Genomic DNA, 18,318 nt, shown 5'->3' with positions numbered 1-18,318 from the left:
TTTGATCTTTCTCTTCATTTATTTCAGGAAAAAGATGTTAAACTCAATGCTGACCTGTAGACAAAAGTAAAAAAGACTGTTCACACTTTCCCGATGATAACTGTCATTTAGGGAGTTATTATTATTAGGAACATTTCATCAGATTTCTAGGAAATACAAAAAGTTATGGGTCTGTAAAAAAAAATATGTTACAACAGTTTCAGTGACACACCAAGAAAGAAAAAACAAACCCATTGATTTAGTTTCCTTTCATACAGGTCTACTGTATTACACTTTTTAAATACAATCAGTTTGAATATGTATTAATAAAACATTACACGAAATGTTGCATTTTAAATACACATATTTCCCCTGATGAACAGTCTTTGGTTCCTTTTTGTTTCCACCATCACAGACCTACTGTTTGTTGTCATTGCTTTGGATGTAAAATAATTAATTAATTGATTATATGTTTGGAAAAAAACTTCCCCTTTCTTTTCATTTATAAACAAAGAAGAAAATATAAGAATGAAAACTGCAGTGGTTCCTACCAACATATTTAGGTAATTCATCTTTCACAAAAAAGTGAAAAGATACATTTTTATCCAGTGTGAACTCTCATGTGTTCCTTCAGACTTCCCTTCAGTGTAAATCTTTTCCCACAAACATCACATCCAAATGGTTTCTCTCCTGTGTGAACTCTCATGTGTCTTCAGATGTCCCTGCACTGTAAATCTTTTCCCACAGACATCACATCCAAATGGTTTCTCTCCTGTGTGAACACTCATGTGTATCTTCAGACTTCCCTGCATTATAAATCTTTTCCCACAAACATCACATCCAAATGGTTTCTCTCCTGTGTGAACTCTCATGTGTTTCTTCAGACTTCCCTGCATTGTAAATCTGTTCCCACAATCATCACATCCAAATAGTTTCTCTCCTGTGTGAACTCTCATGTGTGTCTTCAGACTTCCCTGCATTGTAAATCTTTTCCCACAAACATCACATCCAAATGGTTTCTCTCCTGTATGAAATCTCATGTGTGTCTTCAGATTCCCCTTCAGTGTAAATCTTTTCCCACAGACATCACATCCAAATGGGTTCTCTCCTGTGTGAACTCTCATGTGTTTCTTCAGACTTTTCTGCATTGTAAATCTTTTCCCACAAACATCACATCCAAATAGTTTCTCTCCTGTGTGAACTCTCATGTGTGTCTTCAGATGTCCCTGGTCTGTAAATCTTTTCACACAAACATCACATCCAAATGGTTTCTCCCCTGTATGAACTCTCCTGTGTCTACTCAGATGTCCCTTCTGTGTAAATCTTTTCCCACAAACATCACATCCAAATGGTTTCGCTCCTGTGTGAACCGTCATGTGTTTCTTCAGACATCCCTTCTCTTTAAATCTTTTCCCACAAACATCACATCCAAATGGTTTCTCTCCTGTGTGAACTCTCATGTGTGTCTTCAGACTTCCCTGCACGGTAAATCTGTTCCCACACACATCACATCCAAATGGTTTCTCTCCTGTGTGAACTCTCATGTGTCTCTTCAGACTTCCCTGCTCTGTAAATCTGTTCCCACAAACATCACATCCAAATGTTTTCTCTCCTGTGTGAACTCTCATGTGTCTCTTCAGACTTCCCTGCTCTGTAAATCTTTTCCCACAAGAATCACATCCAAATGTTTTCTCTCCTTTGTGAACTCTCATGTGTCTCTTCAGACTTCCCTGCTCTGTAAATCTTTTCCCACAAACATCACATCCAAATGGTTTCTCTCCTGTGTGAACTCTCATGTGTGTCTTCAGACTTCCCTGCTGTGAAAATCTTTTCCCACAAACATCACATCCAAATGGTTTCTCTCCTGTGTGAACTCTCATGTGTGTCTTCAGACTTCCCTGCTGTGAAAATCTTTTCCCACAAACATCACATCCAAATCGTTTGTCTCCCATTTGGACTCTTTTCTGTGAATCTACCTTTTTCTTCACTCTCAAACATTTCTTCGGAACCAAACAGCTCAAGGACATTTTTCCATAATTACACATCATGTGTCTCTTAAGAAAGCCCTTGTAGTAAAATCTATTCCTACACTTGAAGAAGCTGAAGGATTTCTTGCCAGTTTTACAGACTACATCCTTTACAATTGTTTCCTTAACTTTCAGAGCATGTGTAGCAGAATCTGGTGCCCTGGTCTCCTTCCAATCACTGTCACTCTCCTCTGTTTCAGATCGAGAATCTAACAAAGGCTTTTGCCAATCATCATAACTGACTTCCATCTCAGAGGAGTCAGAAACCATTTCATCATTAGCATTCGGTTGTGCATGACGATCTGGATCTAGGTTCCCGGCTGGTCCTGATCCTCCACAGTCCTCTACACCAGTAGCTGAGATGCTGGCTGGAGGCTCTGCCTCTCTGTTATCCTCCTTTTGGCTATGATGAAGCTGTGAAGATTGAGGTATCTCATCGTCAATCTTCAAAAGCACAGTATTGAACAGGAACCTGGTGACATCTGCGTCCTCCAGCTCTTTGAGGTGCTCTGCCTCCAGACTGGTCCAGAGTTCCTTTGGCTCCTCTTTTATGCGGAGGGGCTCTTGGTCCTCCTGCTCCTCTTTTAAGCGGAGGGGCTCTTGGTCCTCCTGCTCCTCTTTTATGCGGAGGGGCTCTTGGTCCTCCTGCTCCTCTTTTATGCGGAGGGGCTCCTGGTCCTCCTGCTCCTCTTTTATGCGGAGGGGCTCCTGGTCCTCCTGCTCCTCTTTTATGCGGAGGGGCTCCTGGTCCTCCTGGTCCAGGCTGGAGCTCCACTCAGGGGGAATATCTTCTTTCATCACCAACAGCAGCTGGACATCTGCAGGGAGAACATTATGGACAACTGTGAGGTCACACTGATGTCTCTAGTATCATTACATTATATTACTGAGATCTAGTGTCACACATCATACCAATACTAAATAAGTGTCGCAATACCTTGCTCTTCACCACAACTGTCTGACACAACGCCCACACTAAACCGCCTGTCCATCTCACACTATTTCATCCTTCCTGTAAACAAGAACTCAAGATACCGCCTACGCTTTGCGCAGTGACTCCCTCCCAAAGCTGAGGGTGCAATCCATAGTCGACCATTTACTCTTGTGCTCACAATGACAAGTTCACAACAAATCCAAAATGTCAGAGTTTTTATGTCTGACATTTATACCTTAGTTCTCTTCTCAATAGTCATTTAGGGAAGTATAGATTCAAATCTAGCCTTAATCTCATTTTGCGCTTGGAACTCCTCTGGAATCCCTTTAGGCTGCCCTATAGCGTCTAACTGGATATGTTGGTTGGTGTTAAGTGAAATCTGTGCTCAAAACAATGTGCGGAAAAGCATAAAAACACAGATGGGACACATCCCAATCCCAGAAGGGCCGTTCAAACACTTAATCATAGACTATGTAGACATGATAAAATTAGCATATTACATTACAGTCATTTAGCAGACGCTTTTATCCAAAACGACTTACAATAAGTGTAGTAAACATAGGTATTCAAGAAAACTACTAGTCACCAGAAGTCATAACTGCATCTCCTTGTTTCCACAAGCATCTAAGAGCATAAACTAGAGCAAAAGTACAGTACAGAAACAAACTAATACAATAAGTGCAAGAAACTAATACGGATACCATAAATGCTAATACAATACAATAAGTGCTCAGTGGAAGGCTCAGGGTAGTACTTCTTGAAGAGGTGAGTTTTCAGCCTGCTCCGAAAGATGGGCAGCGACTCTGCTGTCCTGACGTCAGTGGGGAGTTCATTCCACCACTGTGAGGCCAGGACAGAAAAAAAGCCGTGACCGGGTCGATCGGCCGCAGGGACCTCTGAGCGACGGGGCAACCAATCGCCCCGAGGCAGCAGAGCGAGGTGGTCGGGCGGGGGTGTAGGGCTTGATCATGGTCTGGAGATAGGAAGGAGCTGTTCCTTTCACTGCCCTGTAGGCTAGCACCAGAGTCTTAAACTGGAAGCGAGCTCTTACAGGGAGCCAGTGTAGAGAACGGAGAAGGGAAGTTGTGTGGGAGAACTTGGGGCGATTGAACACAGGTAATTCATCTTTCACAAAAAAGTGAAAAGATACATTTTTATCCAGTGTGAACTCTCATGTGTTCCTTCAGACTTCCCTTCAGTGTAAATCTTTTCCCACAAACATCACATCCAAATGGTTTCTCTCCTGTGTGAACTCTCATGTGTCTTCAGATTTAGGCTGCCCTATAGCGTCTAACTGGATATGTTGGTTGGTGTTAAGTGAAATCTGTGCTCAAAACAATGTGCGGAAAAGCATAAAAACACAGATGGGACACATCCCAATCCCAGAAGGGCCGTTCAAACACTTAATCATAGACTATGTAGACATGATAAAATTAGCATATTACATTACAGTCATTTAGCAGACGCTTTTATCCAAAACGACTTACAATAAGTGTAGTAAACATAGGTATTCAAGAAAACTACTAGTCACCAGAAGTCATAACTGCATCTCCTTGTTTCCACAAGCATCTAAGAGCATAAACTAGAGCAAAAGTACAGTACAGAAACAAACTAATACAATAAGTGCAAGAAACTAATACGGATACCATAAATGCTAATACAATACAATAAGTGCTCAGTGGAAGGCTCAGGGTAGTACTTCTTGAAGAGGTGAGTTTTCAGCCTGCTCCGAAAGATGGGCAGCGACTCTGCTGTCCTGACGTCAGTGGGGAGTTCATTCCACCACTGTGAGGCCAGGACAGAAAAAAAGCCGTGACCGGGTCGATCGGCCGCAGGGACCTCTGAGCGACGGGGCAACCAATCGCCCCGAGGCAGCAGAGCGAGGTGGTCGGGCGGGGGTGTAGGGCTTGATCATGGTCTGGAGATAGGAAGGAGCTGTTCCTTTCACTGCCCTGTAGGCTAGCACCAGAGTCTTAAACTGGAAGCGAGCTCTTACAGGGAGCCAGTGTAGAGAACGGAGAAGGGAAGTTGTGTGGGAGAACTTGGGGCGATTGAACACCAGACGAGCTGCAGCTTTCTGGACAAGCTCCAGAGGTCTGATGGCCGACGTCGGGGCTCCGGCAAATAGTGAGTTGCAGTAGTCCAGGCGGGAGATGACAAGAGCCTGGATGAGCACCTGCGCCATCTCGTCAGTGAGGAAGGGCCGAATCCTCCTGATGTTGTAGAGCAGGAATCTGCAGGAGCGTGTAACCGATGCAATGTTTGCTGAGAACAGTTGGTCATCCAGGGTCACACCCAGATTCCTCGCAGTCCGAGTTGGCGTCACCACAGTTTCATCAATGGTGATGGACAGGTCTCGGTGTGGGCAACCCTTCCCCGGGAGGAACAGTAGCTCGGTTTTGCCCAGGTTCAGCTGGTGTGTCGTCATCCACTTTGAGATGTCAGCCAAGCACGCAGCGATGCGTGCCTCCACTTGAGTGTCATCGGGGGGAAATGACAAGACCAGCTCCGTGTCATCGGCATAACCATGGTAAGAGAAGTTATGCAAGCGAATAACAGAACCCAGAGATGTTGTGTAGAACGAGAAGAGAAGGGAGCCCAGAACTGAACCTTGAGGAACCCCTGTAGTCAGCATGCGTGGTTCCGACACGGCCTCCCTGCATGTCACCTGGTAGGATCGACCTGTCCGGTAGGATGCAAACAGGGAGAGTGCAGAGCCTGACACGCCCATTGCCTCGAGAGTGGAGAGGAGGATCTGGTGGTTCACCGTGTCAAACGACGCAGACAGGTCCAGGAGAATCAGGACAGAGGAGAGAGAGTTAGCTCTCGCGGCATGAAGCGACTCAGTCACCGCAAGGAGGGCTGTCTCTGTCGAGTGACCCACTTTGAACCCGGACTAGTAGTGGTCCAAGAGGCTGTTCTGGTGGAGATAGGAAGACAGTTGATTAAAGACAGCACGTTCAAGTGTTTTGGATAGAAAGGGTAGAAGAGAAACCAGTCTGAAGTTCTTGACATCAGAGGGGTCAAGTGATGGTTTCTTCAGAAGGGGAGTGACTCTAGCAGTCTTGAAAGCTGTTGGAAAGCATCCTGAAACTAGAGATGTGTTGATGAGGTGGGTGAGGAAAGGAAGAAGTTCAGTCGCAATAGACTGAAGAAGAGGGGAGTGGATCGGGTTAAGGGAGCACGTGGTGGGGCGGTTAGATGTAACAAGGTTGAGGACCTCGTTGGGGGAGAGGGGAGCAAGATAGGGTAAGATGGGGTATGGGGAGGGGAGGGAGAGCTGAGGGGATAGAGCTGGAGAGGGTATAGAGGGTGAGGGGGGCTGAGAGAAGGAGGATTTGATATTGTTTACCTTCTTGTCAAAGAAGTTGGCGAAATCATCAGGGAGAAGGGAGGAAGTAGGAGGAGGGGGTGGGGGTTGGAGGAGTGAAGAGAAAATTTCTGTCACAGCTCTGTCACTTCTGTCTAGTTTTTTCCACCTTTCACTCACCTAATCAGTTCATTCAGTGCACCTGCCAGTCACACTCACCTCGTCAGCTCATTACTCTCACCTGCTCACTCTGCCTCTTCACTATTTAAACCCCTGCCTCACACACACTCACTGCCAGATCGTTCTCCGCATTCATGCTAAACTTTCCCCCATTCTCCCATGGACTGATTCCCTGTTGCCGACCCTGCCTGTTCCGGACTACCTCGCCTTGCCTCTGCCCTGGTAACTTACTCAGCCTTTCTGTCCTTGACCACGAGAATCCTGTCGCTGATTCTTCTGGAGAATATTCTGTCGTGTGTTGAAAATAAAGAACTTAAATCATACCAGTCCTGGTGTTGTCGTACTGCTCCTGGGTCCTAACTACACCCGTTACAGTTTCAAAGAGTTTTTTAGGATTGGAAGCAGAGGTTAGGATTTTAGAGCGGAAGAAAGCAGCTTTAGCAGTAGATAGAGAAAAAGTGGAAAGAAGAGATTGGAAGTTAAGAAGGTCCTCCGGGAGTTTGCCTTCTCTCCATTTACGCTCAGCCTCTCTTAGGCTCCGCCTATCAGTACGAACTGAGTCCGACAGCCATGGGGCACGTGGGGTTGGCCGTGCAGGCCTGGAGGTGAAGGGACAGAGGTTGTGCAAGGAAGAAGAAAGGGTGGAGAGGAGAAGGTCAGTAGCAGTATCAGGGGATAGGAGAGAGAATGATCCAGGGTCAGGGAGAGCAGAGGTAACAGAAGAGGAAAGATCAGCGGGGGAGAGAGAGCAGAGGACTACGGGTAGAAATCATGTGGGTAGGTGGTGGAAGTAAGTGGGGAGAGGAGAGGGAGTAGGACATGAAATAGTGGTCAGAGAGCTGGAGGGGAGTGACGGAGAGGTTAGCAGTAGAACAGTGTCTAGTGAAGATAAGATCCAGCTGGTTGCCGGCCTTGTGGGTAGGAGGAGAAGAGGGGTAAAGGTCAAAGGAGGAGAGGAAGGAAAGAAGAGGTTCTAACATAGCAGTCAGGATGTTGAAGTCACCGAGCAGGATGAGTGCGGAGCCATCGTCATGGAAGTGAGAGACTAATGTGTCGAGCTCTTCCAGGAACTCACCAAGAGGGCCTGGTGGGCGATACACAACAGCAATGGTGAGTTTGACAGGATAAGTGACAGTAACAGCATGGAATTCGAAAGAGGACGGGGAGAACTGTGGAACAGAGACACGAGAGTATTTCCATTTTGGGGAAATTAGCAGGCCAGTACCAGCCTTACAGCTCTGGGAGTGTGAGAGAAAGAGTACATATCTGACAGAGCTGCGGGTGTGGTGGTGTTTTCTGGTGTGATCCAGGTCTCAGAGCAAGAAAGTTGAGGGAGAGCAAGGAAGCGTAGCCTGATTTGAACTCAGCATTCGGCACAGTGCCGACTGGCAATTGCACAGCCCCCCTGCCACCACTTGAGCTGAGAGAGTAAGATAGATGAGATTAGTGGGGTCACGGCACCTGGCAGTGGCCCAATGTCTACGTGACCACCGGGCAGAGGAATGGACAGAAATAGGATTAAAACACATGGTAGACAATTGAAACCCCGTAAGTGCACCCTCGAGAAGTCTTAGCTTGACGAAGTTAGGCTTGAAAAAGTCGCCCCGTTGCCTTTGTTCGCCCTAGCCTTTGTTTGCTTGACGCTTGGGAGCTGATGCTTCCAGCCTCCAGCAGTGCTTAAGGACAGCAATCTACTGATTGCTCATTGTCTGCCAGGAGTGCAGGCCCCTCCCTGGTAATTAGCAAAGCAATTCACCAGGTGAGACTAAGGCCCTGTCCACATTACTCCGTTTTTACTCCGTATTTGCTACATTTACACTGAGCGCCCACACTACGCCGGAGTTTTGGAGCACCCTAAACGGAGGAATCTGAAAACTCCGCCGAGGTTGGAGGTATTTGAGAACTCCGGGGTTGCGTTTCCGTGTGGACGGTCGTATACGGATGTGCTAAGAAAAAATTACGCCCACACCCGTGTTCGCTACTGGATTGGTTCTTGGCAACCATGACGTCTCCGTCCCTGATTCGTCACACTCACTATCACGTGACCCGTACCCGGAAGAAAACAAACTGGGCTACCAGCGATTCATTTCAACATGGATAACTAATTGCAAGCATTGCTGCTAGCACAACAGCTACATGATGTTGCTGCCTAGCTGTTGTGCAGTAAAAGTCTGCATTTCTGTGGAGGTAGCAGCTGTTATTGGAGTGATTAGCGAGCGGCGTGACCGGCATCAGCCCTATGGAGCAGCTCGTTGTTTTTAGATTCTAATGAGAAGACACGCTGCACTAACGTTTTACTTCTTCCGTTTGGTAGCCTTGAGAGACCGTAGTCTGTAAGTATGTATTTATGAAGCATGAAAAGATGTACGTAGATATATTCTATTCGCGTGTTTAGTATAACATTTGTGTTGTATTAAATGCTAATCGCGGTTAGCATTTCTCCATTGGCAGTAATGTTAAAATTAGCTTAGAAGCTAGCTAGGCGGACATGTTACATGCTGGCTATATCATGGATTGTTGTTTTGTATTCATGTAATGTGTATAGGGACAGTTTGTAAAGCCATATTTCATATTGTGTTTCCACAGTTTTACAAATAAGAAAGATTCACACTGAAGTCTTGAAACTCTTCTATGGATTCCATGGTCTTTATTTCACGGATCTACTGTTAGCGATCTGCTAAGCTTTCCTGCACGAAGCAAGAGCAGAATAGAGTGAGAGACGTGTGTTGACTACATTGATGGACCCATATTCTAGTAAACGTTTACGTGTAAGTGTTGATTTTAAAGTAAATTTGATGTGAGAGAGAGAGATAGACCCGCACCTCTGTAATGCTAATCGCGGTTTGCATTACTCCATTGGCGGTAATGTTAAAATTAGCTTAGAAGCTAGCTAGGCGGACATGATGTTCAGAGCTACTAGTGAGAACAGACATCAACAACACGGAGGAAACGAATGAGAGACCACATTGATGGACCCATAATCTAGTAAACATTTACGTGTAAGTGTTGATGTTAAAGTAAATTTGATGTGTGAGAGAGAGAGAGAGAGAGAGAGAGAGAGACCCGCAGCGCTGTAACTACGTCTGAAAAATAAAACTTCTAAAACTTTCCACGAACTGTGTCTGTTTGAGTTTATAGAGGGAGATTTTAGAGGAAGATCTTAAGTATCAAATACAACCTTTCATTATCAAAGACTACTTTATTACTCTGTCGTATTATTTTTTTTTAACTAAGCAAGCAATCCACTTCCTGTTTACACCGTCACGCGCATGCCCAGTGTACGTTAATGGTCACCTGCTGTCCGCCTTCGAAGGCTGCCTTGTGGACGCAGATCAACTCGAGAATGATGCTGAAACTCCCGTGTGGACGGAGATCGTTTCTATTTGACAAATCTGCATCCAAGGAGAAACGGAGTAATGTGGACAGGGCCTAAATCACAGCTAGCTCAGACAAGAAGAAACTCACAAGTACTAACAACTGAGGCAGGCCTAAGTACAGCTAAAGAAAACTTTGTAAAATCAAGCACAAAATACTTATTCTAGATGAGTCAGTAGTCAGTGTCCCTCCAAAAGATAAATACACATTGGTGCTTGCACAGAATCAGCATATGGAAAGCGCTACATGCCAGTGGTAATTGATCAATTCAGTCCCTGGGTGGAAGCAACTCCATCAAAAAACCTAGGAGCTGAAACTGTTCAGTTTCTGACAGAGGAAGTCGTCCCCCGATTTGGCATACCATCAGAAATAAACTCAGATAATGGTTCAGCATTTGTGCAGAAGGTAGCCACGGGGATTTTACAACAGTTGACAATCAAACGGAGGTTGGGGGCCGTGTACCACCCACAAAGTCAAGGTTTAGTGGAACGGATTAACGCAACGTTAAAGGCGAAGTTGAATAAGACCTGTGCAAGCACGAAGGTAAACTGGGTGGATGCTTTGCCACTCGTGCTAATGAGTTATTGCATGCAAACTCACAGGAGCATGCACCTAACCCGCATGAAATGCTAACAGGTAGACCTGTGCCCGCACCTCAACTTGGAGGCACCTACAAGGAACCCCCACTTGAGCAGCTGCAAATAGAGTTAAAGGACTATATTGAGCAATTAACTGCCATACATAGATCCATCTACTTGCAGGAGAAGGGAAAAGAGCCAGGCTCCGACCAGAAACCAGTGGTACCAGGTGTCTGTTAAAGTCTTCCAACTAGGGCTGCAACTAACGATTATTTTAATAATCGATTAATCTGGCAATTATTTTTTCGATTAATCGGATATTAATGGGCCAAAAGAGGCGAGTGAATAAAAACGTGTCTTCAGTCTTGCAAACTATACCACCCCTGCTTTACTACTGTTATTAACGAGCTAACGCTAACTTGTCAAGCTGGATAACGAGTAAACACCAGCACCAGAAGAGCTACTGGAGGGACGTTACGTTCCTCACTTCAAAACGGAACAAAAGTAGGATTCTGTAGTGACTTACCCTGCTGTTGAACTCCCTTCCTCCTCAAGGACTCCAACATTTTTACGTTTTAGCAGTAGCGGGCCGTGCATTTTATACCTGGGCCTTCACTGCTGTCCTGCAGCTGAAACACAGCTATGGTTATTATTTGTTTAGTGTAAAAATGAAGCCAACACCTGTAGATACACTATCTGCCGAGAGTGCGTCTCCTCTTTGCTCTGACTGCAGCTGGGACTGCAGCACGAGGCTTCTGTGGGCGACGGCGGAGGGGCTCACGGTAGCACCCGCTGCTCGTTCACGACAGTGCAGAACGTACGTGCTTTAACGTAAAAACACCAGAAAATTCTCCAATAACACCAGAACAAGTCGCTAGATTTGTCACTAGTAGCTTTTGACAAAGAAAAGTAGCCATGAGGGTTTGGAAAGTTGCCAGATTTAGCGAGAAAGTCGCCAAGTTGCCAACACTGGCACCTGCTAAATATGTCTCCAGAGCAACATTGGACGTAACAATGGTTCCTATCATATATAAAACCAAACAGAAATCTTCACAAAAACAAGTTGTAATAATAATATATAAACAAGCATATTAAAGCTACTGCAGATGTAAAAACAAACGCATTTAACTTACCAGAGCTGCTGTTCACTATTTAAAGACAAAGTGCATCCTCCTTTCTTTGTTAATAAAGAGTTTAATCCCACGGTTGTTCAGTACATCCGTGCGTTTTAGTTCCAGTAAGAAGTCCTTCTCGATTTATGGATGCCAGTGAAGACAGTCGAGCCTCCCCAGTTGTATTTCTTGAATAGGTTTTAATGCGTTTGAAGGCTAAAAATGTCCGCTCCACAGAGGCAGCAGATATTGGGATTGTCACCGCCCAACATGTCAGGCTAGCCCACTGACCAATCACGTACTTGTAGGCCAGCTAGAAGGCTCTGACACGTCAAAGAATACGCCCAACATGTCAAACTAAAGATCTGATTGGTTGAAGAATATGACAATCAACAATATCGTCCCCATTCACTTAAACTGCTCAGGGATTCACTTGTGAGTCTGCAGGCCTGGGGCCTCACTTCTTACCTAGAGTCACAGAGGTGAAATCTGATTGGATAAAAGCTCTACTTAAAACAAGCTGCACTGAAAGCAGAGCAACTGAGGAAGACAGTAGCTGTGCAATGAGAAAATAAGATAATGAGAAAAATATTTTTATAAATTATAATACATGTAGTGTATTTAAGAAAAATTATTAAATTATAAAATAGCTATAACTTTGTGATTCTGTTTAGGCCAGCAGAGAAGGCCTTGCAGGCCCTGACGGCCCACCACTGCGTTTTAGGTGCTGAATCATCACCGTGGTGCTCCCGTGCCATGGCATGTTGCTTTTGCATATCTTGCAATTAACACACTTTTTCGATTTATTTAGTGTGAAATGCTCCCACATTTTGGATGACTTCGCCCCAGCGCAATAGCCTATCAGCGTTGAGATGTTTCTCCTGTCATCACTGACTGCCGTTGTTGAATCAGGAAATAAATACTGTATCCGTCTGTGTTCAACCAGAGCTCTACGATACCTCATATCAATAGAGACCGGACCAAACTAAGTGTATAAATGTGTGTGTTAACCATATGGTACAAATAATGAATAGACGCTGCCGTATTTACGTCTAGATGACGTTATTCTGAGTGTTGGTGGAGCTGCTACAATGTTAGCATAGCCTAGCACCGATCCATCCGAGCCCCATTGAGAAGACAAGTAGCCTACAAATCGGCATCATTACGTAGTTATTTCGGAGTCCCTTTTTGTCGGTTTATTGCCGTTAAATCACAGCCAAATCAGTTTATTTAGTGTTCATACAGCGACGTGTGGCTTGCTAGACACAGTGAATACACTTCGATAAAATCCACAGAGCTCCTCTGGACAATGTTATGAACCAGACATGACGGCGTTTAGTTTCCCGGGATATCTGTGACTTCCACAACATGTACTAAACAGAAATAGGTTATTTTTTCCATGGTTAATGGCGGACAATTGAACGGCTTTCAGGACGATAAGCCACGCCCCCTCTCCGGCGCGTCCAGCGCGAATGAACACAAATAGTCCCCGGCGAGACCGGCGGCGCGAATGGCTCAAATCATTTTTTTTTTTTATACTTAAACATCTCCGCGACTTATTGAGTGGTGTAATAATCGCGTGATACAACGAATTGATAATGAAATTCGTTGCCATCTCTTTTAATAATCGAATTTTAGCGATTTGTTGTTGCAGCCCTACTTCCAACGAAAGTGGGAGGAGCCAAGGCGGGAAGGTCCCTATAGAGTGGTGCGAGCAATGCCAACAGCAGTCCAGGTCGAAAGAAGTACAACGTGGTATCACTTGAGCCATTGCACGAAAGTACAAGACAAAACCAAGGGCAGTACGAAGTCAGAAGAAAATGACAAACAAGGTAAGCCTGGAACATGTGTTGAAACTAATGGGCGTTCTGATATGGATGCTGTTAGGAAGCGTGGGGCAGGAGAGACTGACGGTGGTGAAACCTGTGACACCACAGAGGATGCAGGTCAGCGCCCAGACGGTGACTCAGCCATCCTGGAGGAGAGCCAGAAACCCTGAATCAGATGAGTACGACGCAACCACACATATTCTAACCCATGCTAGACCAGGACCTATGCCAGCATTGCCATTTAAGTTCAAACCGGCCTATCCAGGGTTCAGACAGTTGCACGCTAATACACGTAGAAAGAGACGACGAAGGAGAAAAACAGTATAAAGTAGAAGTGTCAAAACTGTGCAGGCATAGTAAAGGTAAGCAAGCAATGAAGTGGGGATTGGACCAGTGTTTAATTACCATAACGGCAGGAGATCAGCTTGACGTTGAAGTCAGAACGAGCCGACTGTGGAACCCAAATCATGTCTATTATGTACTTATATGTGGAAATAAAAAACATTGACACTTCACAAGGAGTCCGAATGACTTGTAAACTAGTACGAGTGGATAATGGTGATCCTAAACCCATGATAATACTAGCGTATGAATTGGTAAACAACAACATAAAGTTGCGCATCCCATATCAAGGGGTGACAATTAACTTAGCGAAAAGAGAAATCCATGTATTAGAGATGATAGAGGGTGAAGCGAAGCAGAATGAGCTGTGTGGGTGGAGTATTAATAATGTCACCGGTGTGTCAGCATGGAAAACTGTTAAGTGTGGGGTGAGGGTGGCACCGAAGACATCTGGATGGGTGATGGAACTGAAAGACGAGATAATCCAACCCAACAGAACATATGCACTCAAATGTATAGCCGTAAACAGTAAAGGGGGACGTGTGACTAGTGTCTCTGGGATGATACTAAACCAAGAGTTGAGCGGCAGGGTTACCATACAACTTACCTCAGCGGCCCCAGCAGTTACAACGGTAAGAGATAACAATAATAATAGAGCCGTTACTCCGACAACATAACTATGACCGTTCCCACTCTCCATTTGTTAAGTGAACAAACAACAGGCACAGCCGACAGCTATTGGATGTGTGGGGAAAATGTTTTACTGAATATTCTGCCGCCAAGATGGGTTGGGCTTTGCGCATTGGTTCTGATGAGGTTACCGGTAGTGGTGCTATATGAGGGGGTGAGTGATGGGCGAAGTGTCCGATGGGAGGCGTAGGTAAAGAAGACAATACACGGCGGACCAACATCTCCAGTTAGACCAGGCATGGGCAAACTACGGCCAGCGGGCCATATACGGCCCGCTGGGATTAGGAATCCGGCCCGTCAAATATTGGTACAAAATTGTCCAAACTATAATAAAGACATGGGCTGGGCGGTATACCGGTTTTAATTTCCCGTATGATATGAATTCTTCACACACCATCATACCGGTGCATAGCCGAAACAACTGCGGTCTGTCTTCAACAGGCAGCTAAATGTATTTTCTGCCGCTATGAGCGCTACGGTCGGAGCTCGTTCTCTTATATGTATTGAGAGAGACCCCTAGTCATGGTCATAACTTTATAACACAACAATTAATAACCCACAACTATCGTTCTTTAATAGAGAAAAACACCACAGCACACAGTCTGTGACACAAACAATTTGTAATAATTGTACATTTATAAAATTTCACCGCCGAACTGCATGCTGGGTACAGCTCACTCGCGAGCCTGCTTGCTAGCACAACAGTCTGCTAACAGCTGGGAGAGGCTCCGTTGCTCCAGTTACATTACATTAAAGAAAAGAACAGAGCGATGCAGGATGAACAAAGACAGACCGGAGATGCACCAATAGAGTTTGACACATATGCAACGCTGATTACCGTGTAATATGCGTGGTATTTGTTATAAATGTACGTTGGTACATAGAGGGTGATAAGAAGCTGTACTTGGAGGGGCTTAGGACCCAGGGGAATGTAGGTGAAGGAAACAGAAAGAGACGCCACACAAACAGCTGTTCACCGCTCGTCACGATCTTGTAGACCAGTGATTCTCAACTGGTGGTTCGTCGCGGACCCGTTTTCAGTGGGTCGCGGGCCTTTGCTTTATGCAGTGGAGTCATTCACGCTCCTTTCCAGCATTAACGGCACTTGTTCAGCGGTGCAGGAAAAACACCGACCAATGCGTTGTAAATCACGTCACGTGATGCTGTTTAGCCAATAAAATAAGGGTATTCTGATATGTTTCCTGACGCCAGTGAGATGTACCCACACCGTGACACAGGGGAGAGAGACAAGGAAAGACATGACAGAGCAGAGCTCTGATAGTGTTAGATGTGAAAGTCAAAAATCTGCATGAGCCCTTCAAAGAATTAAATTGCTAAAAAGACCACAGTCATTAACCTTTACACTAAAAACACTGTGTCAAAAATGTCTGCTTAATAAGTAAGTGCCCGATAAAATATGCATTAATGCGATAAAAAAAATACCGTGTAAGATCCCAGTTAACTGATGAACACCTCAGATCTGTTCTGAGAATTGCCACAACCAAACTGACACCAAACGTTGATGCACTGGCTAAAAAGGGTGACCAACAACACTGTTCCCGCTGAAATTAAATGCAAGTTCTCTTTACTTTTTAGGTCACGGCTTTTACTTGTAATTTATATTAGTTCACACAAACACTCTCCATTCATCTGCTACTGGCCCGGCCCGTCTGTCAAATTTTAAAACTCAATGTGGCCCCCGAGCCAAAAGGTTTGCCCACCCCTGAGTTAGACGCTATAGGGCAGCCTAGAGGGATTCCAGAGGACTTCCAAGCACGAAATGAGATTAAGGCTGGATTTGAATCTATACTGCCCTGAACTACTATTAATTATTAGTTATTTAGTTAGTTAATTTAATATTATTATTTTAATGTATATATTTAATGCCTTTTTAATGCCTTTTTTAATTTTAATATTATTTTGTACTCTAATTGCTTACCTGTATCATAAATGCTGTTTTAGCGAAAACAATTCCCCTTTTGTGATTAATAAAGTGTCTGTCTGTCTTAATTCACTTTTCAGATGAAGTCTTCCCCTTTGTTTTTGTTTCTTGTCGGACATCATTTACAGCCGCACCGCTATACAACCCGAAACTACATCTTCCGTTGTTGTTGTGCGTGAAATCACACCAGTGTGTGTGTGGGACACATTTAAAATATGTTTTACTGGATGAAGAGGAGCAGCGATTCCGAGACGCTCGACATGTCTAAAGCCGAGATTCTGAGAGGAATCGTTACCGAGAAACTCACCACGGCCGCGCAGGACATCTTGGCGGTGGTGGAGAGGACTGTGGCCGGCTATGAGGAGGAGGCGTCGGGCTTCAGGCGGGAGATCGACCGGCAGAAGAAGCAGCTGGAGGTCCTCCTGCAGCCTCGTGTCTCTCTGGAGAGGAGAGGTCTGTGGCGGAACTCCGTTCATCATTTCACTTTGTTTGCTTCCTGACGAAGCTGCAGACTTCAGAGCACATAAAATAAAACGCTTACACACTTTGTGATGATGTGGTTCACAACTCGGAACACATAAAGCTTAACTAAGATGAACAAATTAAGCCCGTTTTCCACTAATCAATGTGTTAATAGTGATGTGACCTTTCGTGTCGAGGTATCGAAGCTTGTGTCGAGTAATCCAGGAAGATTTTTTACGAGGCGCGTATCGAGGCTTGTGTTGATGACGTATGTGGTGACGTTGACAGCCAATGAAATTGCAGCATTATTAATGCTGTCCAAGGAGCTCAAAATCCACTTTCATATCGCTGGTTTCAGCTCCTGGACGCAGATTCGAGTCTCACTTGGGGCTATGCCACACATCAATGATAAAGAGCTATTTATAAATCAAGAAATGTTTATCCAACTTTACCTTTTACTGATTATCACTAGATTGTAGTGGCAGATAGAGTATCAAGTACTTGACTTATTTATGGCTATTAACCTATTATATTGTAGTTCTTACTGTTGACTATAATGATTCACGTATTAATGAGACATGTAAACATTAGTGAATGAAATATATTTATTAAACACAACAGGGACAGTGAATATTGAACACAGAGCCAATAATGCAAGGTCACAAATACACAACACAAATATGTTAAACAAATATAATAATGACAAAAACACTCCCCTTTTCTCTTACTTTCCCTTTTCAACCTCCCATCTCATTTTTTCTGTCTCATAAAAAGCAGACCCCTGGAACTCATTCCAGGTCGTCTCCTCCATGCCCTGGTCTTTGTAAAAGGAAAAGACTTTACCAGGGCAGTAAATGTACTTCCCTGTTAGTCCAGGGAACCCTGTGTGAATGTGAGGACTGTTTGGATCCTGCTTCAGATCCATCTGACAGAATCGACACTTGCGACCTGTGTGCTGGGATTCAGTCCTCTTCCTCTTCTGCTGTCCTCTCTCCTCCACCCTTTTCCTTGTAGCATCCAGTTCCAGCTGAAAGAACTTTGGGGAAGGAAGATCAGAGATGCTGTCGATTAATTCAGGCTGGGGAGGGAGACGCCACAATGACACCATCTTCATGAGGTTGCGCACAGGAAAGGAGCCCTGGCCAAAGACCCGTGGATTCCAGCTCTGTCTTCATCCAGATCCTCTGCTGCTGTGAACAGGTCCACTGGGTGACTTCATGGTCGTAGCCAGGGAGCTGTGGAGGAGGACGGGTGGGCACAGCTAACGGCCTGGGTAACGGCTCACCTAGTCAGACAAGAATAAACTGAGCAAATTAGTACGATTTTGGGTGCGTCTTGATTTAATATTTTTGACATGAAAAACATTCTAATACTAACTTTGATCTCTCTGTGCAGGTGACAGTTGACCTGGCTCTGCAGACGTCTCAGGAGAAATCAGGGGGGCCTCTGTATTATTATTGACAGTAAGATGAAGCAAGGATGTAACATGACATCTACACTGTGAAACTCAGCAAGCTGGACATGGAGTGCTGCCTACCTTTTGTCTGAATACAGTGCA

The 18,318-nt window shown here is 44.9% G+C and overlaps 1 pseudogene; it reads right to left on the bottom strand.

Moving 5' to 3' along the window:
* On the bottom strand, window positions 1-16,990 carry LOC142943349 (uncharacterized; annotated as a pseudogene).
* Between the last annotated feature and the right edge of the window lie 1,328 nt (window positions 16,991-18,318).

This window comes from Anarhichas minor, unplaced genomic scaffold, assembly GCF_050575085.1.
Source record: "Anarhichas minor isolate MPS153535 unplaced genomic scaffold, ASM5057508v1 ptg000007l, whole genome shotgun sequence".
NCBI lineage: Eukaryota > Metazoa > Chordata > Actinopteri > Perciformes > Anarhichadidae > Anarhichas > Anarhichas minor.
This window is presented reverse-complemented; position numbering and strand designations above follow the sequence as displayed.